The sequence below is a fragment of the Bos javanicus genome, chromosome 22, assembly GCF_032452875.1.
Source record: "Bos javanicus breed banteng chromosome 22, ARS-OSU_banteng_1.0, whole genome shotgun sequence".
Lineage (NCBI taxonomy): Eukaryota > Metazoa > Chordata > Mammalia > Artiodactyla > Bovidae > Bos > Bos javanicus.
This window is the reverse complement of record NC_083889.1, coordinates 24,273,234-24,297,766: the sequence shown is the minus strand read 5'-3', so window position 1 is coordinate 24,297,766 and position 24,533 is coordinate 24,273,234. Positions and strand designations below refer to the sequence as shown.

Below are 24,533 nucleotides of genomic sequence, written 5' to 3'. Positions count from 1 at the left end.
AGCAGCATATCCTCTTCACGCCCGCACGGGCATCGGCTTGATGGTTCATCGGGCGACCAGGATTCAGGCGAGGAACCCTGTCACATCTTTGCTCCCGGGCACCGGGGCCCTTCTCCCGCGGGCAGGGCCGGCAGGTGCAGCGCCGGGGCGCTCGCCTCCTCCGGCCGCGCACTGAGCATGCTCAGTCCCCTGCGCGCCGCCACCTCCCCCCCCCCCCCGCCCCCCGCGTCTTCCTCACGCGTCTGCCCCTCCTCTGGGGCTGGGGAGCCCGCAGCCTGAATTCCGCGGCGCCGGGTTTTTTGAGCAGCCGCGAGCGTGAGGAGGGAGGGGAGCGCGGCACCAGGCAGAGCACCGGGTTCAACACCGGGATTGGTCGCAAGTAGGAAGCTTTCGCCACTACTCTGGGACCCTCGGTCTGTGCCGGCGCCGCACCCGAAGCTGAGGCGAGAGCCGCGCTCAGGTGCTCAGGTAAGTGCAGCGCGCGAGCTGCCCGGGTCCCTCTCCAGCCTGGGTGCATGCTGCCCTGGGCACCTCGAATTCGGAGAAAGAGCACGGGTCTCGGAGGCTGCCCAGCGGAGAGGGGGTTCTTCGGGGGCGTCCCCTCCTGCAGGGCTGGACGGGGGCTGTGGGCCGAACCGCCGTGGGCCCGGTCACCCTGCGGGGTCTGGGCAGCCGGCACCGTGCGCCCTGAACCCGGGAGGAGCCCGGTCACCGACGCCGCCACGCAGTCACCTCACGGCAACCCTTGTTTTTAGTCAGAAAATAAGTTTGTTGCGCCGGAAGGCTGCCCGGAAAGAGGGAACCTAGAGCCGGTAATGCTTCAGGAACCCTTAAAATCAGCTCCTGCAACTGGTTTCAGGCTGTCGTCCCCTTTCCGCGCGCCTTCGCCGCTGGCGCGCGGTTCTCGGCGGGAGAGTTTCCCTCAGATGTTCCCCGGGGCTCCGAGCGCCCAGCTGCAGCCACAGTAGAGGAAGGCGAACTTGGGCTGAGATGTGAAGGGACTTGGGACTGAAAAGGCAAGATCCCGTAGCCGCGGTGGAAGAAGTCTTGTTAGAAAGGACACTGTTTTTTTTTGGGGGGGGGGGGGGCGGGGGGCGGCCACTGTGCGCCAGACTCAGTGTTGAGCGCTGGAGGTACAGCGACGAACCACATCCACCGGGTCCCCGCTGTTGTGGCACCTAGCTGATGTACCCAGACTCAGCGGGAGCTTGTGGGTGAGGCGTTCATTTACCTGCAACTTCAGGGGGATTCGCAGTTCCTTTTGAAAAGCGAAGGCAACCCCCTGTTCTCTTCCCCGGATCCAGACATCAGCGAGATGTGCGCCGGGCACCCTGCAGACACCAGCCGGCTCGCTCTCCTTTTGAAACCGAGGGCTCGAGCCCTGCGTGCATTTCTTTTCCTTGTGCTTCGCGAATATATTTCATTGCTTATGAAAGATGTGGAGGTGAGGTTTAGCAGGACGTGGGCTCTTGAATCTCTCAGAACCAGTCAGGGCGTCTGATACATGAAAACATTTTGCAGCACAGCGGAGCTCCTACAAGGAACAGGCTTCGCTCAACGCGAAGCTTAGGAGGTTGGTGGTTGGCTGGGGTCTCCAGATTTGGAGCGAAGAGGCTTGTGGAGGTGGTCTTAGGGCGAGTCAGTGTGGCAGCTCACCCTGGGTGGGTGGTCTGCGTTGGAGGTGTGGGTGGATCTTGGGTTGTGTTGAAGGGTTGTTTGCATGGAGGAGCTCCTGGGAGGAATGCTAGGCTCCCGGAACTTTTTCTAGTTTTCTTACTGGAATCAACATAGAGGCGTCAGAATAACAGCGTCCTTTAATTGCATGGGAAGCTCCTGCAGTTTACTGTGAAGTGGATATTTCATGTAATAATTCCATTTTTGTTTGGAATGTGCATTTATTTTGTGCTTTGAAGTTTATGGTTTAAGTCCTTTAGTCCGGCTGATTAGCAAGGTTTTTTTTTCTCTGCCTCTGCCCAAGTGAGTGGAAAAGAACGTTGTGTCATGGGGTAGACACCTTGAGGTAGTTTTGGTGGCTTGATGAGAAAACTCACGTTTCACCCATAACTTTATTCTTCTTGCCTTGTGTGAATAAACACAAGAGGTGATGAAAGTATAAGATTGCTGCTAAGGATCAAAAGTAAAGTTCCATGGGGATATTATTTTTTTTTTTGCCACCTAATAAATTGCTATTGATTTTGTTTATTTGTTTAAACTGGCTTCAGCTGCTCTGGCTTGATGAAGTGGGATCATGATGGTAAGCTTCATTATTTATCAGAGAGGACCCTCCAAGTTTGCTGGCCAGCATGAAAAACTGACCTTTTAAAATTAGGGGCTGAGATAGTAGAGGGAGTGACCTGTTGTTTAAGGGTGCAGATCAGAGCCACTTGGAAATTACAAAGAAAGCAGGTTTCCTTGTTTGCAGCCTTTTTATAAACACTTTTCACTTCCTTTAACCTGGAGGAATTTTTCTCCTCCAGTCAGTTTGTTGCCCCCTTCCCTAGTCATTTCATATTGGTAGGTCATATGATAGGAACAGCAAAATATTTCTTAGATGACTGAATGACACAGTTTCTCAATCAGCAAAGTAGACTGCATTGTACAGTAAAAATATGTGCAGTGACATTGGTGCATTCACTAACATAAAAAAATAAATAACCGGGATGTCTGTGGCCAAAATAAATGTGGGTTTAGAAAATACATTGTGCAAGTTGATATTTTTCCGGTAAAAATTAAAGATCTTTTTTTAAAAAGAGTGAACAGAGAACAAGCTTTTCAAATTATGTTGACTTAAAAAAAATCATCCACTTATTTTGCCTAGTTCTCTCTCTTTTTTATTCAGAAGTAGGATTTAGGATTATTTTTTTTCCCACTAAGCACTTTATCTTTTAACTATAGTTTTTTTTTTTTTTTTGAACGGTACACAGGACATCTGTTACATCAGTTTAGGTCTTATAAAATGAAGGTAACCTGGATAAGTAAACTTCTCAGGAGAAGACTCCCCTTTATAGTTCTGACTTTTCGCCCCAAGTTTGGGCATGATTTTAATGCGTTGGATTCTTCTTTGTTTTCTTTGAAGACATAGACATAATATACATTTGTTTCAGTCTTTTTTTAAATCCAAATAATTTAATCTTCTATGAAAACATGCTTTTATATGATTTTAATTAATCTGTTTCATAGGGTAAGTGGAAGATGTCTGTATATTCAGATGTGGAGAGTCTTATTGTTGTCATTTTCCATAGCCCACTGTACTAAGTCTGGTGAAGGAAACCAGCTTTATTAACTTAGACCTATTGGTCTTCATATTTTTCAATCAGGTTCTATCAGAGGACATTTGACCATAGATCACTAGTTATGTATACATTTCACACATATACGGTTATGTTGACCTACTACTTATAAAATATACCCAAAAAGAAACCAAAGGATAAAGAAAGTAAAAAATTAGGAAACAGTTGTTCAAATATTCTTTTTCTGTATCCTAGCAGATTGCTTTGCACAGCCCCTAGGGTGTATGCTTTGGAGATCACTGCTGGTCTGGGATTGTTTTACCTTTTCTCCTTGTCTGTACCTCTGTCATTCATCATCTGTGATACTGTGGCCAGTTGCAGAACTGATAGGAACGTGGAGCTCCTGTAACAGGTGAATTAGGAACCTTGTTTCCCTGCCATGGACTCACATGTAGATGAAATGAGGCATAAGAGACGAATGTGACCTAGGGGGTCATCCTAGATCTCCCAAATTGGATATACAGATAAAAAATATGAAGTCTTAGTTCAAAGACCAAAGTTCTAGTGGTTAGAAAGTGAGGAAACTAAGGAATGAATGAGTGAAGGAAGGAAGAATCCTTTTGTGTTGTGGCATTTATTGTGTGAAGGGTGGAAAGCCCATTTACTGTGGAGCGGATTAACCTGGACCTAAATGTGGCCCTTCCACTTATTACAGTCATGATGTTGGACAAGACAATTGAATAACTTCTGTGAACCTCTGTTTCCTTAGCTATAAAATTGGGATGACATTTATTTCAATGCAGCATGGTAGGTATTATACACAGGAATATAGGTAAAGAGCTTGGCTTTATTAGATTGGGTAGATTATGAATGATAACAAATGAATCGAAACAAAGTGTACAGCTTTAGATGAAACAAATGTATTTCTCATTCATATAAAGTTTCAAAATGGGTGATCCTGGCAGCATTCCTCCAAGATGTGATAGGAAGATCCAGCCTTAATACGTTCTGTGTCCCTGCCATCTTCAGCATGCTCATCTGTGTTCATCTGTAGGAAGGAGAAAGACTTGCAGGATGTTAACTGCCCAGACGTGGAAGTCATACATATCACTTTTGCTTTCATTCCGTTGGCCAGAACTCAGTTATATATGTGTATATCTTACTCTAAGGAAGTCTGGGAAATGTAGTTTAGCTGTGTTTTCAGGAAGACATAAAAGGTTTGGGGGAACAGCCATCGTTGTCTGGCCTCCTGTGATTGCATGTGATATTTCCCCGTGTTCAATGAATGCTACTTCTCTCTTCCCCTTCTCCCTTCCCCCGCCCAACTACTGGTTTTCTGGCAGAAAAACTGGAATAGATATAAGAAAATGATAGAGACAGCTTACACAGATAGTGTGTATTATTTTTGAGGTCCTTTGCTAAGGTGCTCCCCATAGGGATTATTGTTTTGTCTATTGTATAGTTGAAGAAAACTAGGCTTAGAGAAATTAAATCATTTGCCTGGCATAGCCAGCAAGTGGCAGAGCTGGGATTTGAACCACATTGTCTGACTCTAGAATTGCTTCTCCTGGAAGCTTCACTATTTTTGTTGTTGTTGTTGTTCTTGCTGCAGTGCTTTTCTTATTGTAGCCATTGGACCAACTTTCCTTTTTGTCTGTATAAAAAAGGTGCAGGAAAATTTAAAAAATCCTAAAGAAGTTAAAAGACTGCATCTAATTGAAGATATACAGAGGCAGAATTATATATGACATTGGTTTATTTTGAATACCTACCAGCATCAGGAGCAGATAGTTAAAGGAGGACCCCCCCCTCCCCCATTACAGTGCTTTTTCACTTCTGATAAAAAATTCTAGGATCTGTTTAACCTTTCTTTTAAGCTTTCATTTTGGAAATCCTGGCCTATCACTTTTATGCTGCAGTGTGTGAAGATAAATTCCTGTTCATTTCTTAGCCTAAGCAAATATCCCTACTGATAAGTTCACAACTGAAACATCCTCTCCTACCCTTACCTTTGAGCAGAGGCATTACTGTTCATTAACATCCCCAGCTCCCCGAAAGTCTCCTCCTGTTGATTCAGCTTTCCAAGAGTGTTTCAGTATTTCCTGCATGACTGAAGGAACCTCTGTCTCTTATCCTTGAATCCTCTAAACAAAATGCGTCCTCTTGTAATTTTTGTTCTGTTGTCCCACGTATATTAGAGACTCTGCTTCGTCTCTTCTTTCCTATGCAATTGTCTTCTGTCTTTTACAGAACTATCTAGTACACTTATGGCTTCCAGTGGAAATGTGAGGTGGTCATAATGAGAGTGAAATAGTTTGCAGAATAATTCATTTGTCCACATTATAGACTCATTTTTTCTTCTTGTTCAGTGTGTATTTGTATCGTCTTCACAATTAATTAATGAGAAGCCACCCATCTTCCCACCATGCAAGGAGGCAGATATACTGTAAACTTATTAATCAACTGTTTCTCAAAAGCCTGTATTCATTTCCTTCTAATGGTCCCTGAACCTCTTGTCCTAAGAAATTTGATTTATTTTGCTTTTTCCCCCTAAATTTTTCTCCCTTCCAATTCTCCTCACATCCATGCCATCTGTGTGTGTGTGTGTGTGTGTGTGTGTGTGTTTCAAGGCCCCTCTTGTGATTTAATGGGGTTAGTGAGATGGAGAGGTTTAAACTTGCTTTTGTGACTGCATGGATTGTAGCCCACCAGGCTCCTCTTTCCACGGGATTTCCCGTGGCAAGAATACTGGAGTGGATTGCCATTTCCTCCTCCTTGGGATCTTCCTGACACAGTGATGGAACCAGCATCTCTTGCATTGGTAGGCATATTTTTTGGATTCTTTACCACTAAGCCACCAGGGAAGCCTAGTTTACTATCATGTTTTCAGACTCCTAAAGAACTGAGTCCCACAGGGACTTGTGAAAAGCTAATTCTAGCTTCTGTGTCAGATAAACTAAATTTTCAGTGACTTGAAAAGTCTTTATACTTCTTTGTCATGTTCAGGACTCACAGCACAGGAGCGGCTTTCCTTGGAGTCATTCAGAGAATCGGGTTCCTCGTCCTTGTGTGGCTTTGTCCTCTCCTGAGTCCTCTTTGTTCAGAAAAGGTATATGGCATGTGAGGAGAAAAACGTCCTGGCAGGTTTCAGACAGTTTATTTTAGGCCCACCCTGGGAACAGTTATCATGGCCCCCGCCCACATTCCACTAGGCAGAGCTCCGTCACTTGGCCATTCCTTGTTACAAGGGAAGCTGAAGAGTAGACTCACACGGAGTGCCCAGGAGGAAAGAAAACATGTCTGAAAACATGTTTAGAAACATGTTTGCCAAATAACTAGGCAGTCTCTGTCACAGCTTTCCAGTGAATGAATGTGGATATGGAGAACCAGCCAGTTCTCATATCCCCCTCTGTAGATGTGCAAAAAGGAGTGTGTGTGTATTAACCTTGGCCTCTGTTACTGTCCTTTTCTTTGTCTTTGTTAGTTTTAAGACTTTATTTATTTATTTTGTGTCTTTTTTTTTTTACTGAAATATAATTGCTTTACAAATCAGCTATATATTTACATATATACCCTCCCTCCTCGACCTGCCTCCCACCGTCTGCCCATGCCACCCACCTAGGTCATCACAGAGCACTGAACTGAGCGTCCTGTGCTTTGTAGAGTCTGTCTTACAGAGTGAAGTAAGAACGGGAAAAGCAAATATCACATATTAAAGTATATATGTGAAATGTAGAAAAATGGTACAAAAGAACCAATATCCGGGGCAGGAATAGAGACAGCAACATAGAGAATGGATATGTGTGGACACAGTGGGAGAAGGAGTGGGTGGGATGAATTGGGAGACTAGGACTGACATAAATACACTGCCATGTGTAAAATAGATCAGTGGGAAGCTGCTGTAAAGACTTTATGTTTTATTTTTCTTTTTTTGTATTAGTTTTGCCATACATCATCATGAATCTGCCACAGGTGTACACGTGTTCCCCATCCTGAACCCCCCTCCCACTCCCTCCCCATCCCATCCCTCTGGGTCATCACAGTGCACTAGCCTGAGCACCCTGTATCATGCATCGAACGACTGGCGATCTGTTTCACATATGATAATATACATGTTTCAGTGCCGTTCTCCCAAATCATCCCACCCTCACCCTCTCCCACAGAGTCCAAAGACTGTTCTATACATCTGTGTCTCTTTTGCTGTCTCGCATACAGGGTTATCGTTACCATCTTTCTAAATTTCATATATATGCATTAGTATACTGTATTGATGTTTTTCTTTCTGGCTTACTTCACTCTGTATAATAGGCTCCAGTTTCATCCACCTCATTAGAACTGATTCAAAGATTTTATTTTTTAAAACATTTTTAGGTTTAAAACAAAGTTGAGAGAGACATACAGTGGTTCCCATATACCCCCTACTGGAGCACATGTATAGCCTCTTCCATTATCAATGCCATTCACCAGAATGGTGTTTTTTTGAAACCAAGGATAAACACCCAAAGTTCTTAGTTTACCTTAGGATCCCCTCTTGGTACATTCTGTGGGTTTGGGTAAAAGTATAATGACATACATCCATCATTATAATATCATACACAGTATTTTCACTGCCCTAAGAATTCTCTGTTCTCTGCCTGTTTATTTTTTCCCTTGGATCTTCCACCCCTAGAAAACACAGATCTTTTTAATTGTCTCCATAGTTTTACCTTCTCTGAAATGTCACATAGTTGGAATCATACATTTGTAGCCTTTTCTGGTAGATCTCTCTCACTTAATAATATGCATTTAATTTGTGTTCCTCCATGTCTTTTCATGGCCAGCAAGCTCATGTCTTGTTAGTACTGGATAATATTTTATTGTCTGGTACTAGCCCATTCTTAGTGCAAAAGGTCTGGGTGAACTCCATTTCCTTCTTAAGGACTGGAACATGCTCTTTTACTTAAGGAAGAGCCCTGGCTCTCTGTGTCCACAGTAATTGCTTCCAGAACAGGCATTGGGCCTGGTGAGAACCAGTGCGGAGGATGGAGATGTTTTCTAGCTTCTTAGTGACTCCAGCTGGGCTCCATGCATGCCCTGAACCAGTCCCTGTGAACAAGGAGACCAGAACCAGGGGCATGTCTGTCTGCCACTGCTCCAGCTGTCTTGCTACCAGGGAAGAAAGCCTCGGGCAAGTGACAGTCATCACGTGTCACTTGAGAATGAAAACCAGAGGCAAGACGGAGAGAAACTCAGTCCTCTTATACTGCCTGAGATGATTCATCCAGCTACATCTCATGTGAGTTTGCCTTCTGATTTTTTAGCTCTTGGAATTCATAAATTACAGTTTGACTTTAGCTAGTTCGGGTTGAATTTCCATCACTTGCAGTCAATACTAATTTATTGGATCAAGGAGGCAAGGGACAAAAATCCAGGAATGGAATGTTAGGAAAGTATGTGTGTGTGTGTGTGTGTGTGTGTGTGTGTTTCTGAGCTCATCAGATGTGTCACTTTAGTTATGAGCCTAACAACAATTGCACTCCCTCATGATAAATCAGACTTCCAGTCAAGAATCACTTGGCAGTATCCTACCAGGCACAGATATTCGTCACTAAATCATTAAGCCAAGCTCTCATTTCTTCAAAGTCTGTCTCTTTGTAGAGCTGTGAAGGGAGTTGGAAGAAAAATCATGTCCTCAGGCTTGATTCTCTCTTCTGAGACTTACTGTGGTCCTTCCCACGTGATGTTCTTTTTTGCTGATCATATTTTTTCATTGTTTCCCCTTTTAAAGCCCACAGCCTCAGCCATCCCAGTCTAGTCATCCAGCCTGGACCTTGTCATGTGGTTTTTTATCCTCACCTTTGTTTACACTGCCTCTCAGTCTACCTCTGCTGTCTTTTCTTACCGTGTTTATTGTACTTTGCATAATGCTTAACTCAAATGTCCCTCTCTTAAGCTTGTTTCCATACTGCTGAGGAGTAAACAATGACTCCCTTCCCTGTACATACAAACTCCTGTTGTATTTTTTTCCCCATTCCACTTCTATAATACCTGTCATGAAAGTAACCAACCAGTTATCATAAGACTGAAGGGTTCCCAAGATGCTGTACATTATTGTTTAAATCAGGAAAGTCTTGGTCCACTGGGACAAGTTCCTTCACGTGTCACTCAGTAGCATGTGAGTTTCTTTATTTTATTTTATTCTACTTTTTAACTTTACAATATTGTATACTCAGCCATTAAAAAGAATACATTTGAATCAGTTCTAATGAGGTGGATGAAACTGGAGCCTATTATACAGAGTGAAGTAAGCCATGTGAGTTTCTTGATAGGATAAGAGTTTGGAATTTGAAGACTAATTTCTTAGCAGTTCTAAATCCATTTTTGTACTAGCTGTATTATTTTGTGTGATAGCAAATTACCTACTTTCTAGGTTTCTGCTTCATCAGCTATATGATGGGATAATATGTGTTTTGTAGAGTTTGTCAGATAATTAAATGACATGGTAAATTAAATCACTCAGTTTATTGATGGACGCATCTAGAAATTTGGGTTGTCCCTAAAGGTGCAGGAGTTGGTGAACATTATGTGGAGTACAGCTTGCAAAGTACTTAACACTTGTAACTAGTGCTTTGAAAACCCTAGTAAGCTTCTGGTAAACAGTTGTCAGAGCTTCTCAGGTGGCTCAGTAGTAAAGAATCCGCCTACCAATGCAGGAGACACAGGAGACGTAGGTTCGATCCCTGAGTCGGGAAGTAGGAAATGGCAACCCATTCCAATATTCTTATCTGGAAAATTCCATGGACAGAGGAGCCTGGTGGGCTATAGTCTGTGGGGTTACACAGTGTTGGACATGCCAGTGCAAGGGGACACACACACATACACACACACACCCAGAGTTTTGTTTAGTTTTTAAATTGGCTAATCTTACTTGTATTGGAGTATCTCTTGCATAAAACATGATAGGCAACAAAAGTACAATTAAACTCAGATAATATGTGTTCATGGAGCATTAATGATCTTACAGGTGTTTGGGATAAAGGGAGAAATAAGTCAGTGAGAGTGATTAGGAAATATTTGAGAAAGAACTTCTGGTGTTTGAAACTTGAAAAAGCAAGAGTTGGCTGCAAGGTTCATTTGTTTTCTTTTTCTTGTCAGAGGTTTATTTTTCTTTCATATTTAAAGCCAGGATCAATAGTTTTCATGGTTTGGAAAGTGAAAATATTTTCCATGTTTAGGCAGGGTCAGTTTCAGCTCATAATACTTAAAACCCTTATTTTTTTTCCATTAATTAAATAAAGGTTGAGCATTTCTGGGAAAAACACTTTGGTTCATGAGAAAGTAAGGGTTAGGAGGGCAGCACTCCTGATTCCATAATTAATTTGAGGTTCTAAAAAAATGCATCCAGGACTCCTCTGTTTTTACTACACTAAAATGACCCTTCTACCTTTGCGCTAAACTTTTGTCTAGAAAATACTTTGCACTTAGCAGAGCTGTACTCATAAAACCTTGACAATTTATGTTGCCTGTGACTTTTAGGTTTGTCATGGAAATGTCCAGTGAGGACCGGTGTCAGCCAGTGTGCTTATGCTGACATGGGTCCAATTTGAAGGAGAAGAAAGTCAAACAATAAAAAAACAAATGGCATGATTCAAATCCCCGAGTAAGTTTTATAGGGCTTGATTCTAGACACATTGCCATCATTTTGAGTTGCACAAATGTATATTGTCATCTGTATTATGATTGCTCTTCAACTACCAAATACAAATATGAATATTTTTGTCTTTAGTGACTCATTTGAGTAGCTATTAGCTAGCTATTGATTCTAGATTTCTTGTAGATTAGCAAATTAATTGGGAGTGTAGACAGTACTTTTACTATATTTAATTAGGTGAATGACATTCTTAAAGAGAGAATATTTACTTAAGTCATGTTTCTAATTCCTTGTAAAAATTACAGCAAAAACGTGGTTAAGTGGAATTCTTGGAATTAAATAAATGAGGTTCCCTGGTGACTCAAATGGTAAAGGATCTGCATGCAATGCAAGAAACCTGGGCTTGATCACTGGGTCAGGAAGATCCCCTGGAGAAGGGAATGGCTCCCCACTCCAATATTCTTGCCTGGAGAATCCCATGGACAGAGGAACCTGGCAGGCTGCAGTCCATGGGGTCTCAAAGAGTCTGACACGACCGAGCCACTAACACTTTCACTTTTCACAAATAACAGTTTGCTTTAATCTACCAATGCTGCTGCTAAGTCGCTTCAGTCGTGTCCGACTCTGTGCGACCCCATAGATGGCAGGCCACCAGGCTCCCCCGTCCCTGAGATTCTCCAGGTAAGAATACTGGAGTGGGTTGCCATTTCCTTCTCCAATGCACGAAAGTGAAAAGTGAAAGTGAAGTCGCTCAGTTGTGTCCCACTCTTAGTAACCTCGTGGACTGCAGCCTACCAGGCTCCTCCGTCCATGGGATTTTCCAGGCAAGAGTACTTGAGTGGGGTGCCATTGCTTTCTCCGAATCTACCAATAGTGGTTTTTAAAAGGTGGAAATCCAGGTCAACTATATTATTGGTCAACTAAATAGGTGGCTAAGTATGATTTACTTCTTGATGACACGGATCACTGTGATGAACATAGTCCAGTAGTTTAGGACAGTGATTCACTTTTGAATCAGACCCACCTGGATTTCTTCTGTCACCAGCTGTGTGATCTTGAGCATGTTCTTAACCCTTACAAAATAGTTTTTAAAATCTGCAAAATGAAGTAGATCATGCCTACCTTGTAGAGATGCTGTGAACATTAAATGATGTGAGTTTAATACTTTAGCAGGTGTGCACAATACATTCTAAGCACTAAGCAAACTTGCCCTGTTCTATACTATAATCTTGGCAGTTTATACAGAACGTAGTACACACAGCTGCTTTCTGTTTGTTGAGACAATGCATGTTAGACTGGATTGTGCAACAGGATCCCATCAGGGACTGGTGAAACATCAGACCCTATGCCGAGTGGCCTCTGTCTGCTTTCTGCTGCTTTTCAGATGCTCATATATTATATGTTTCCTTGCTTTGGTGAACTACCCATTTCTATGTGCTGTTTCTTCCCGCTTGTCTCCTGGAAAAAACAAAAACAAATTTACGAGCCATTAAGACTATATTTAGTAATTTAAATAGTTCTGAATGAGGCTGTGAGGGGCCTTCCACACCCCTCGTTTTGTGAGAGACCAGGAGCTCGGAGAAGGCAATGGCACCCCACTCCAGTACTCCTGTCTGGAAAATCCCATGGATGGAGGGGCCTGGTGGGCTGCAGTCCATGGGGTCGTGAAGAGTCGGGCACTACTGGGCAACTTCACTTTCACTTTCACTTTTCACTTTCATGCATTGGAAAAGGAAATGGCAACCCATGCCAGTGTTCTTGCTTGGAGAATCCCAGGGACGGGGGAGCCTGATGGGCTGCCATCTATGGGGTCGCACAAAGTTGGACACGACTGAAGCAACTTAGCAGCAGCAGTAGCAGCAGGAGCATGGATGTCTCCTATTCATTTTCACTCTTCTCAGCTTCCCCTACTTCCTGACCGAGGTAGTGAGAGGTACAGTAGAAATAGAAAATAACCTGCCTTGACAATATTGTCACATGTATTTGTGATACACTTTGCAGCAGCAGCCTGTTTGTGAAGATTTCTGTGTTACAGTTGTGGAAGGTTGGCTTGCTTACCTGTAGTACTATAAAATTCATTCAAAAGTCTGTACTCTGAGAACATGATCTTCGCTCTGTAAAGAAGTTCCTTTTATTTTCTTTAGCATATTTCAAGGTCTCTTTCACCAGTTACTATAATCTAACTCACTCCAGTACTCTTGCCTAGCAAATCTCATGGACGGAGGAGCCTGGTGGGCTGCAGTCCATGGGGTTGCTAGGAGTCAGACACGACTGAGTGACTTCACTTTCACTTTTCACTTTCATGCGTTGGAGAAGGAAATGGCAACCCACTCCAGTGTTCCTGCCTGGAGAACCCCAGGGACGGGGGAGCCTGGTGGGCTGCTGTCTATGGGGTCGCACAGAGTCAGACACGACTGAAGCAACTTAGCAGCAGCAGCAGCAGAATCTAACTAAAAATTCCTAGTATGTTCCCTTTATTTTCTTTCTTGAACCTGTTGATCAGAATGACAGACATTGCAGCAATCCTAGATAACTGTGAATGTGGTGGGAAGATATGTATATGGGCTGTATAACATGGGTTTATTGTGAATTCATAGTTCCATTAACTCTACTCAGTTCTTTTATTAGTAGCAATTTACCAGTACCTTGTAGTTTATATTATATGCTGTAACTGAAATTAGTACTTTTGTTTTACACATTACTGTTATTCAAAGCAGCAGTCTTCTTTTGTTCTGAATTAATGAGCTTGTACAAATTTTAGTAATTTTCTTATAATGTAACTCCTTAAATCAATATATTAAGGTTAATGCTTAAGAAAAGGAGCATAATATAATATATTCTCTGTGATAATGAATTCCGTGTTTTAGGTTGTGATTCAGTTTCCACAGATGGAAAATGTTTTATGTGATGAAAAAGAAAAGTAGGAGGTAGACTTGGTGATTGAAAAATGATATCATCAAATTCTGGCTACACGACTCTTGTAAGATTAGACCAAATTATTTAACATATCTTGGCTTCATTTTTCTTACCATATAATGAGGGTATTCTTATAGAATTATGAAGACCAAAATGAGCTAATGATGTGTACACATAAACTGATGCTTTGTATATAACTATATCATCCCTAAAAAATGTGGAGTTTATTATTATAATCTTATTTTTTCATACAATTATTCAATATGATACCTATGTTGTTGATGAAATGATGAAAGTTGTAGCTTATAAACTTGAAATGTTATTCCTTTAAATAATTAAGAAGGTGATGCATGTTTGCCCCTGTGACTATCCATGGGTGTGTGTGTGTGTGTGTGTGCGTGCGCACATGCTCAGTTGTGTCCAACTCTTTGCATCCTCATAGACTCTAGTCTGCCAGGCTCCTTTGTCCATGAAATTGTCCAGGCAAGAATGCAAGAGTAAATTGCCATTTCCTACTGCAGGGGATCTCCCTGACCCTGGGATTGAACCCACATCTCTTGAATAGACAATGTGATCTTCCTTGACTGCAAAGAAACAGAAGGAGGCAACCTTTGTATAGTGTGTTGTTTTATGACTGTTACAGAGAGCCACTGGATCAGAGCTGAGATGCGATTAGCAAAATTTGAGATTTCATTTTGGAGAAATAGTTTTGGCTATGGTCAGGAGTCTTATTTATTATAAAGAATGAATTACTGAATAGGTGCTCATCTATATTCTTGCTACTTCAGCTCTAGCCCATCTTGCTATGCTACAAAAAGAAATGCTGACATGTGACAGAGTAGAAATATAAAAATGTTTCGAGTTGCTCTTAGTCAAATGTGATTGAAATTTTTAAAAAGCTTTACACAATTTTCAAAAATCTTTGATACTAATCGTATTTGGGAATGAATTTCTGTTTACTTGGGAGAATATCAGTTTACATATTCTACACATAGTCTCCTTATAGGTGCTTTGAGTGTCAAAACTTAGCGAGTATAACTGTAATGACTAATATATTATTAATATGCTTGCTATGAAGGATTTTTACATAATTGAAGAGGAACAAGCTAATGTTATTTTCTTTTCCATGTGTTTGTATAGCCTTTAAAGAATGAAACAGTTTTAGTAAGTTTATTTTGAACGTTTCTCCACTTCCTCCTTGTTTGGGATTTACCATGTGGGTTTGCAGAATTCAAATAACACTTCTTTGTCACTTAACCTCATTACTTAAATGCTATAATTACTTTTTTATTTGGTTTATTTCTAACCTATACAGTGAGAAATTAAGTATTGTTTCTCTTTGTGTTTTACATCCCCCTCTACTATCTACTAAGCTAACTCACATCAGAATCTTAATTCATTGATAGACTTCCATCCATTAATTTATATCCTATAGAATCTAAATATTGCCTCTGTATGGAAATTTGCTTGACTTCAGGCTTATATATATTTCTATATATATCTATATATATACACACACACATATGTATGTATATTGGAGAAGGGAATGGCAACCCACTCTAGTATTCTTGCCTGGAGAATTCCATGAGCAGAGGAGCCTGGCAGGCTACAGTCCATGGGGTCACAAAGAATCGGACACGACTGAAGCAACTTAGCACAGCATGTATGTGTGTGTGTATATATATGTGTGTGTGTGTGTGTATACACACACACACACATATATATATATATATATGAAGAGACATGTATAATGCACTTTCAAGGAGTTATTTGCTTGGTGTGAAAAGAAAAGCAAAATTACAGTGTGGTGTGATGTGGGATATTATGGTGGTAATTGCAAAGAAATTATGGGGAAGAATTGATATTAATATTGAGATAAAGTGAAAGGATGGATAGAATTTGCAGGTTGAGTTTTCACTTAAGGAAAAGAATATAGTGTGACAGTGGGATGAGATCACGAGAGAAGTGCTGTGTTTAGGGACTGGCAAAGAGCTAAGAATGAGTGGACCTCACAGATATAGGAGAGTGATGGCAGAGTCTGAACTGCAGAGACCTGAATGTGAATGATGCCCAATGAGTTGGGCAGAGAACAAACAAAGACAGTGTAATTGTGTGCTTAGGGTGATTAGTGCATTATAGAATTGTACAAAGTAGCATCTTTAGGGAATAAGAGGAAATTGACTTGTGTCCTTGAGGACATAGAAAGCCATTACACAATTTTAAAGGACTAGAATGACATCAGACAGTTAATTTTGAAAAATTCATCCTAATTTAATGTGAAAATCTAAGTGATATGTTGGGGCTGGTGTGTGGAGTGGTATTTGTAACCTGTCTAAGCTTTTAGATATGTGCCTGATCTATGAGTAGTTCTTATGTCCTATTCTGATCGTGTTAATGATGTAAGAAAACAGCAAACTTGGTAGAAAAGTATGTTACATTTTCATATAAAATATTTTTACTTTCTTAATGTATTTCATTATTTAAATCCAGTATGCACAGGGTTTAATAAGTAATTCGGGATCTAAATTAGAAAACTAAGAAAATGAGCAAACAACAAATGTTCTAAAGCGTATAATGATAAAAAAAAAAAAAAAACATTGCACAAGATAATTAAGTGCCTTTATATTGTAGTATGGGAGGAATTGTTTCATGGCAGTAGATTTACAAATGGACAATTTAAATTGAGCACCACTCCTTTTTTTCCATTTAAAAATGTTTTATTTGAGATACTGGAAGTTTACATTGCAGGGTATCCAGTGATCATCCGCTTTCCCCCATGTTTTCTGGCTTTACTCCATATTGCTTACCTGTGTCTGTGGCACATTCTTTTGCTAATAACATTTGCTGTCCTTAGATGTTAGTTAGTGGTAAACCTGGCAATGCAGGAGATGCAGGAGACGTCAGGAAGATCCCCTGGAGGAGGAAATGGCAACCTACTCCAGTATTTTTGCCTGGGAAATCCCATGGACAGAGGAGCCTGGCGGTCTATCTTCCATGGGACCACAAAGAATCAGACATGATTAAGCCACTGAGCATAAAGGGAAACTAATGGTATTTGGTAACATTTCAAATAGTAGTCATTGATGCTGCTATTTAAAAATTTTAATTCACAGGAATAAGCTCACTTTCCCAACAGTAAAAATCACTTTTAGTGTATATAGTCTTGTGGGTTGATAAATCCAGAGCCCACTCCCTCACTAAGAAGTGGCCCAGGAATCTTTCTTCAGCTGACCCTTCTGCTGTTGCAGTATAAGAAAGGTGCCGGCATATGACTTTCATCTCTGAATGCCTGAATTATTAGACCCTCTCTACTCATGTGTAGAATCCTAAGATCAGTAACAAAAGGATGAAAAGAGAGTTGGAGGGAGGGGTTACTCTCTGTATTGTGTCAGTGTCCTGGCGAGCCCTGTCCTGGCCTGCCCAGTAGTACCTGCTCCTGGGGGAGAGAAAGGGGGGCGTCTGGTGCTGTTTGATTCCTGAGTTTTCTCTTCTATGTTATAATCTCCTTAAGTCCTTTTTATACAGTACCATTCCCCCTAGGTTCTCATTAGTGTTTATTTTTGCTTGTACCCCAAGGACTGTAGAGCTTTTCCTAGTATCAGATGTTTGGAGGTGCTTCGTACCATGTGCCTTATTCTGTTATGCCCTCATCTTTCTGTTGAGTCTGAAGCACAGACACAAAGGTTACTTTTTCAGAATGCACCACTCATTAGTTTGAGGCCCCTCCATTAATTTGAAAATCATCCCCCCCTGGAGAGCCTATGGCATTTCCCTCATTTTACAGTAATTACTCTCATCCCAGTGTTCAGCAGGGTGGGAAAGTTGGCTGGGAATTTGGTGTATAATTCCCTCTACGTTCCTCTGGTTTTCAGGATTTGGTGAGTGACGGTTCACAAAGGAGCTCTAAGGTCTCATACAAGTGCACATGCCATGGTGCTTCCTTACAAGCTTGTTCTTCTCTGAATAATTCACATCATCCAGTACTTTCTGCGGTTTTATAAGATCAGCAGTTGAAAGTTCCCTTCTTGGTCTAGCCAGCGCTTAATGCCTTTTCTGCAAATGTATTTTTGGAGGCTCTGTGATCACAGTAAGGAGCTAAAGCTTAGATTTGGCGGCCCACCTTGCAAACTTGTCATTAACTCTGGGAGCCAGGTCTGTTGGTATTTATGCACAGAGGTTTAATCTTTGTACAGAGTGCCTTATAGTAGTCTGGGCATAAAAGTCTCAGACTGTAACTTGGGCCTGGTGTTCATAATTGAGTTGCACCCCAGGCCTGATGATCTTCTAATACTTTTTCATATATAATCATGCACCACTAAACTCTTGTTGATCTTCTGTTAGAAGCAAGGCATTGCAGGAGACCAAGTGCCAGTTATAAAGACTCATTCCGCGCCCTCAACTTGGGAGCAGAAGCAGGGACCATGCATATAGGAGTGAGTATAAGCTCTCTGGGGTAATTGCTACAAAATATGATCCTCAGAAAAAGCTGGCATTTTAGAAGAAGCTAAAGATTCACAGGCCCACTCTAGAGGCACTGAATCAGAGTCCCTGGGGATGAGGTTTAGGAAATTATGTTTTGAATATGCTCCCCATGTGATTCTGATGTTCAGCCAGGTTTGAGAACTAGAGCTTGTTCTGCAGAGCACTAATTCTTCAAGATATAAATAGGATTCCGTTTAAAAAACTTCTCAGCAGGAATGAGCTTAGAAAATTCTCTATTTTAAATAGATTTTCTTACATTAGAATTTCTGAGACTCTTTATGTGCCTTGTGAAATACATGTCTCTGAAACTTACTTGACTAAGGTCTTTCAGGTTGCTATAACAGAGTACCACAGACTGGGTGACTTACAAGACAACAGAAGTGTATTTCTTATAGTTATGAAGGCTGAGAAGTCCAAGATCAAAGTGCCGGCATATTCAGTGTCTGCTGAGGCCGCTTTCTGGTTTGTAAATAGCCATCTTCTCTCTGTAACCTTACATGAAAGAAGGAGCAAGAGAACTCTCTGGGGTCTTTTTATAAAGACACTAATCCCATTTGTAATGGTTCTGCCTTCATAACCGACTTACATCCCAGAGGTCCAACTTCCAAATACCATCACATTGGGAATTAGGTTTCAATGTAAGGATTTTGGGGGGATATACAATTTGGTCTATAGGAACTAAAAAAACTACCTCCCTGCTCAGAGCAGAGATTGTCTATGAAACATCCAAAGGGGTGGCGCTCAGCCCTGATGCATGTTAGAATAATTTGATTTAGTTGATCTGGGGTGAAGATGAATTCTGGGAAATAGAATTTTTGTAACACTTCCCAGATGATTTTATTAAAAGCAGCAGTGTTGAAGACCATAGATATCATGATATTAATATATTTAATATTAATTTATATTAATTAATTTAGTATTAATTTAGTCCTAGTGTGTGTTCCTGTCACCCAGGTTTTTGTTTGTTTCACATCTGTCTGTCTGTATCAACATATATGGTAATATATATTTTATATTACATTTTTAAGAGAAGGTTTTCAATTTTTTTTTCTGCCTGTAACATAAACTTCTTTTGGGAAGAAGTACCCCTAGTCGTTGGAGACACTCTATGAGAAAAGACTTTCTAAGTAAATATATATAGACTTTCTAAGTAAACCTTAACCATAATGAATAATATTAATCAAATACAATGTATCAGGCAAGTTGCTTTTATTATATTATCTCATTTAAGCCTGTAATGATCCTGTGAGCTATGTGCAGTAATGAACCCTAGGTCCCAGATGAGATAACTGAAAATCGAAAGATTAAATAACTCAATTCACGCAAGCAAGTAAATGGCCACACTGATGTCACATTACTGGTGTGCCTGCCTGTGAAGTTTTTAACCAGTATGGATTCCTCAGGAAGGTAGAGATTTTTATCCTTAGTGATCAGCGTATGTTTAAAAGACCTGCTGCTGCTGCTGCTAAGTTGCTGCAGTTGTGTCTGACTCTGTGCGACCCCATAGATGGAAGCCCACCAGGCTCTCCCGTCCCTGGGATTCTCCAGGCAAGAACACTGGAGTGGGTTGCCATTTCCTTCTCCAATGCATCAAAGTGAAAAGTGAAAGGGAAGTCACTCAGTCGTGTCCGACTCCTAGCGACCACATGGACTGCAGCCCACCCGGCTCCTCCATCCAGGGGATTTGCCAGGCAAGAGTGCTGGAGTGGGGTGCCATTGCCACTCGTACAAACTGCTTTCACAACTACATTTTATTGCAAGGATTGTGCATCTTCATAAATTATAGGGGTTTGGGAATGCATTCCAAATGTTAAAAATCCTTTCAAAATAGGAAGATTTTCAGACAAACATTGGTATATGAATATAAACAGAATTTTTGTAGTTATAACAGGCTGGTAATTTGTGTATGTAAGCTATATGCTATATTCATTATTCTGAATTTATTTGAATATGCATGATTCAATGTATAAATGTATTTTTTCTTATAGCTAGCCTTCCAATATTGCTAAATTTCTAAAAAATATTGAGTTTGATAGATTTTTGTTAGTCTGGCCACAAATTTAAATAAAGAGATAGAGTTCTTTTCACTACTGGCAATAAAACTCAGTGGAGGGGATTTACGTAAGGGTTCAAATTCATGCTTATTAGATTCTCAGAACATGATGTTTCCTTTTAAAAGTAAATGCCTGTGCAACTTGTTATGACAAGTAGAAAAAGTACTCAGTTGCATGTCTTTCATTTTACTGGAGAAGATAAATCGAATAATGTATAAATGACAACACTGAGAGTTTTTAGTGAAATATAGTGATTTATCAGGAGAAGGCAATTGCAACCCACTCCAGTACTCTTGCCTGGAAAATCCTATGGACGGAGGAGCCTGGTGGGCTGCAGTCCATGAGGTTGCTAAGAGTCGGATATGACTGAGCGACTTCACTTTCACTTTTCACCTTCATGCATTGGAGAAGGAAATGGCAACCCACTCCAGTGTTCTTGCCTGGAGAATCCCAGGGACGGGGGAGCATGGTGGGCTGCCATCTATGGGGTTGCACAGAGTTGGACACGACTGAAGTGACTTAGCAGCAGCAGCAGCAGCAGCGGTGATTTATCTTATGTGTCAACTTGTATAGGCCACAGTCCAGATATCTGGTCCAACACATATCGGTGATGCTATAAAGGTATTTCTAAAGATGTGAGTAACATTTAAATCAGGACACTGAATAAAGCAGATCTATAATGTAGGTGGGCCATATCCGGTTAATTGAAGGCCAGAAGAGTGCTTTTGGACTCCAGTTACAACCTCAGCTCTTCCTTGGGTCTCCAGCCTATTCTGCAGATTTCATACTTGCCAACATCCACAATTACATAAGCTGGGTCCTTAAAATAAATCTCTCTTTCTGTCTTTTTCTAATATACATATATTGTGTGTACAGACACACACACACACAGACAGACATGTTTGTTTGATCTGTTTCTCTGGAGAACTCTGATTACTTTACCAAGAACGTTTTTCCATTTTGTTTTTTCAGGTAATTGCCTTGAATGCTCTTGTCCACAGAGTTACTCTCCTAATTTTGCAGAATGATGAGCATTGTGGATGGCAGCAGATTTTACCTTCTCCAACACTGACGCTGTGTCCCCGTGATTGACCATTTCATAAATGCCATATAGAGTAAATGGGAGCATAGAAAGTTCAAAAAGGCAGTTCTTGCTCCTTGTGATGGGTATGACAGGTATTCGGGTATGGCTTTGGTTTTCTAGTCAAAGTGGGGTCCTTAAGAAAAACCTGAATGAAATATCCCACAATTCATTTCATTCATTGATTCAGCTTATAGATATTGACAGCTAATTCTTTGCTAGGGCCAAGTTAGGTCATGTGGGTAAAAAAAAATCAGACATGCATCCTGCTTCATGGAGCTCAAAGTCTGGTAGGGGAGACTGAAAAATGTTTTAAATAACTAATACTTCTAATACAAATCATTACAAACTGAAATAGGTGCTCTGAAGGAGAAAGGGAGGGTGCTAAGCTGGAGAGGACTGTGGGAGGGATCTTCTTTACATGGCCTAGAGAGAGAAAGTTTCTTAGTGAATATGAATTTTGAGACTCAAACCTTGAGGAGAAGCTAGTCAAATAAATAACTGGAGAAGAAAGTTCCAGGCAAAGAACATAACGTGAAAACGGACAGGAAACAAGGAAGACCTTGGTTCATAACTGGCTTAATGTGTAAAGTATCAAGGATCATTGGTCAGGAAAGCCTTACCACAGCTGAGTGAAGGACATGGTGGGCCTGAAGGTTGTGAGGAGCACTATAGGAAACTGATTATGTTGGGAAGACGAAGTTACTTTAGTTGGATTCAAGTTTTAGATTCTGGTAGTGGTGGTGGTTTAATTTCTAAGTCATATCTGACCCTTGCGACCCCATGAACTGTAGCCCACCAGGCTCCTCCGTCCATGGGGTTTCCCAGGCAAGAATACTGGAGTGGTTGCCATTTCCTCCTCCAGGGGATCTTCCCGACCCAGGGATCAAACACCATCTGCAGGTGGTTTCCTGAATTGCAAGCTGTCTACTGCATAGCAGGTGGATTCTTTACCACTGAGCCACCAGGGAAAGTCTTTGAGAATATATTTTAGGGAAAATATTCACTTCACACTTAACCAGTTTTTATATATGCTTAACTTCCGTATTGTTTAAACCAAATATAAGGCATTGAGGAATATGTATTTTTAGTATGAATATAACCATCATGAACAGGCACTGCTGTTTAAGGCTAGCTCATGGATACTTGTCTAGAGATCATAAATCTTACATGTCATACTGTTGATTTGGAAGGCTCTCCATACTTTGAGAGACTATCTCTGTATTGCAAGTCACTTGAAACTCTAGGCTTACTGACTTTTGTGGATTTTAGTTGTATGATTATTTCTTTTCTTTTCATCTTTCCCTACCTCTCCTCTCCTTCCCTCCTTCCTCTCCTTTCTTTTCATTTTTAATTGAGTCCTTACCTAGGCCTTAGAAATCATACAGCAGAGAACGTGGTGAATATATCATTTCACTTGTAAAAAGTTACATGCAGGAGATGTGTGTCCTCCAATTCCGTATAGCTGCAAACTAGGGTACTCTAGAAATTGTGCTGTATATGAAGCCCCTCACTGAAGAATTTTAAGCAAATCTCAAACTTCTAACTTGGGAAAGTTTTCATTTCATGTTTTGAAGAATTCAGGTGGACACCCTTTGTCTACATTGTACAAATGAAGAGTTAAGATTATTATATGTGTTATTTAAAAGGAAAAACTTCTGGTGGTAATGAAGAAGTAGGGTCTAGGTCCTTGACTGATTAAGACAGGCTGTTAATGTTGAATTTCCCTGGATGACATCTGACCTTTCAATGTCACTTTGCCCTTATATTACTTTGTATTTTTAAGTTATTTTTCCATAAAGGTTATATGTCTGTGAGTGTGCTTTTTAATAGTGTAAAAGGGTATCTAGTCAAAACTAAGCTTCCTTTCTGTCACCTTCTGTTATTAATAGTTCTTTCTCTTAGAGGCAATGTAGTATAATTTATCTTTCCAGAGTTATTTAATGAATATGAGTACATATATATTAAGATACTTACTTAATAAAAAAGATATGTGACTGTCTACTGTAAAAACAATGGCTTGGAATATCCTATTTTTACTTAAAGATGAATCTTAGATATCAGTCTGTGCATGGCTGTCTCTTAGTTGCCAATGACTACTCAGAATATTTATTCCTTTGTACCATGATCATAATACCAGACCCTTGGTCATCATCATTTGTGCTCTTTACAGGCCTTTGCTACTATAAACATTATTTCTGTAAACATATGTGAATGTATCTGCAGTGCAAATTCCTAATAGAAGCATGGGAATTTCTCAGTGAAAAAGTAGTGCATTTTGCGTTTTTAGCATTTGTTATTCTCAGATTGCTCTCCAAAGAAAATGATCACAATCTACATTCTCCAAATAATGTCTTTATACCTTTTGAGTAGAGGTAGCTCCTTGGTGATTAGCAGAAATTCATTCTATAGTCTGCCAATGTTAGCGATTTTCACAAAGCCTTACAGGCCATCACATATCTAGACAGAGAAACTTATATTAGGCATTTTGTGCAAGGTCACGGTTGCTGTTGTTTCTATCCTTTCCAGCTAAAGAGCTCTTTAAGGCCTCTCAGTTACAAGGTTGAATGTTATGTTATGAGGTGCTAGCTGCAGGTAAGACCATGCCATGACTGGACAGTCAAAATTGGCTTTGATTTTGTGCAATGGATAGAAGATGCCAAGAATGTATAGTCTTAGTTTAAGGCAGCATTAGGATTTGTTTTCCAAAGTGATAACCTAATTGATCTTTGGAGAACTTGCAATCAGATAGAGTAAGTTAACAGTGAATAATAGCCCTCAGTTCTTGAGCATTAACAATATGCCTGAAATCTTTGCATATGTTATTTCTAATTTTTACAACAAGCCTCCAAGGTGGGCGTTATTATCTGTACTTCATAGTTGTGGAAAAATAGGTTCAGAGAGGTGGAGTGCCTCTCAGTGTCTGATAACTGGCACAGCAGGAATTTCAGTAAAAAGGCTGATAACTCGTCATTGGCAGGGCAGCTATTTCAGTTCTAAACTCTCTGTTCTGTCTTCCACATGGCACTGGCATTTGTGACATAGCTATACCTACTTGATTTTTTTTTCTCTTTTGTATTGCATTATTTCAGTTGGTTACAATCACTTTGCTAACCTCTATGCATTAACAAGTTCCTTGT

General features: G+C 40.7%; 1 protein-coding gene across 3 annotated transcripts in view; it reads left to right on the top strand.

The window, feature by feature from the left end:
• The first annotated feature begins 224 nt into the window (after window positions 1–224).
• Window positions 225–24,533, top strand: part of CNTN4 (contactin 4) — a 1,026,926-nt gene continuing 1,002,617 nt past the window's right edge. For 2 of the 3 annotated variants that reach the window (XM_061396379.1, XM_061396380.1), the window contains exon 1: window positions 258–468. The gene's annotated coding sequence lies outside the window, so the exon portion shown is untranslated. Of the gene's footprint in view, window positions 469–24,533 lie in introns of all 3 variants that reach the window. The other variant, XM_061396381.1, reaches the window with a different exon arrangement.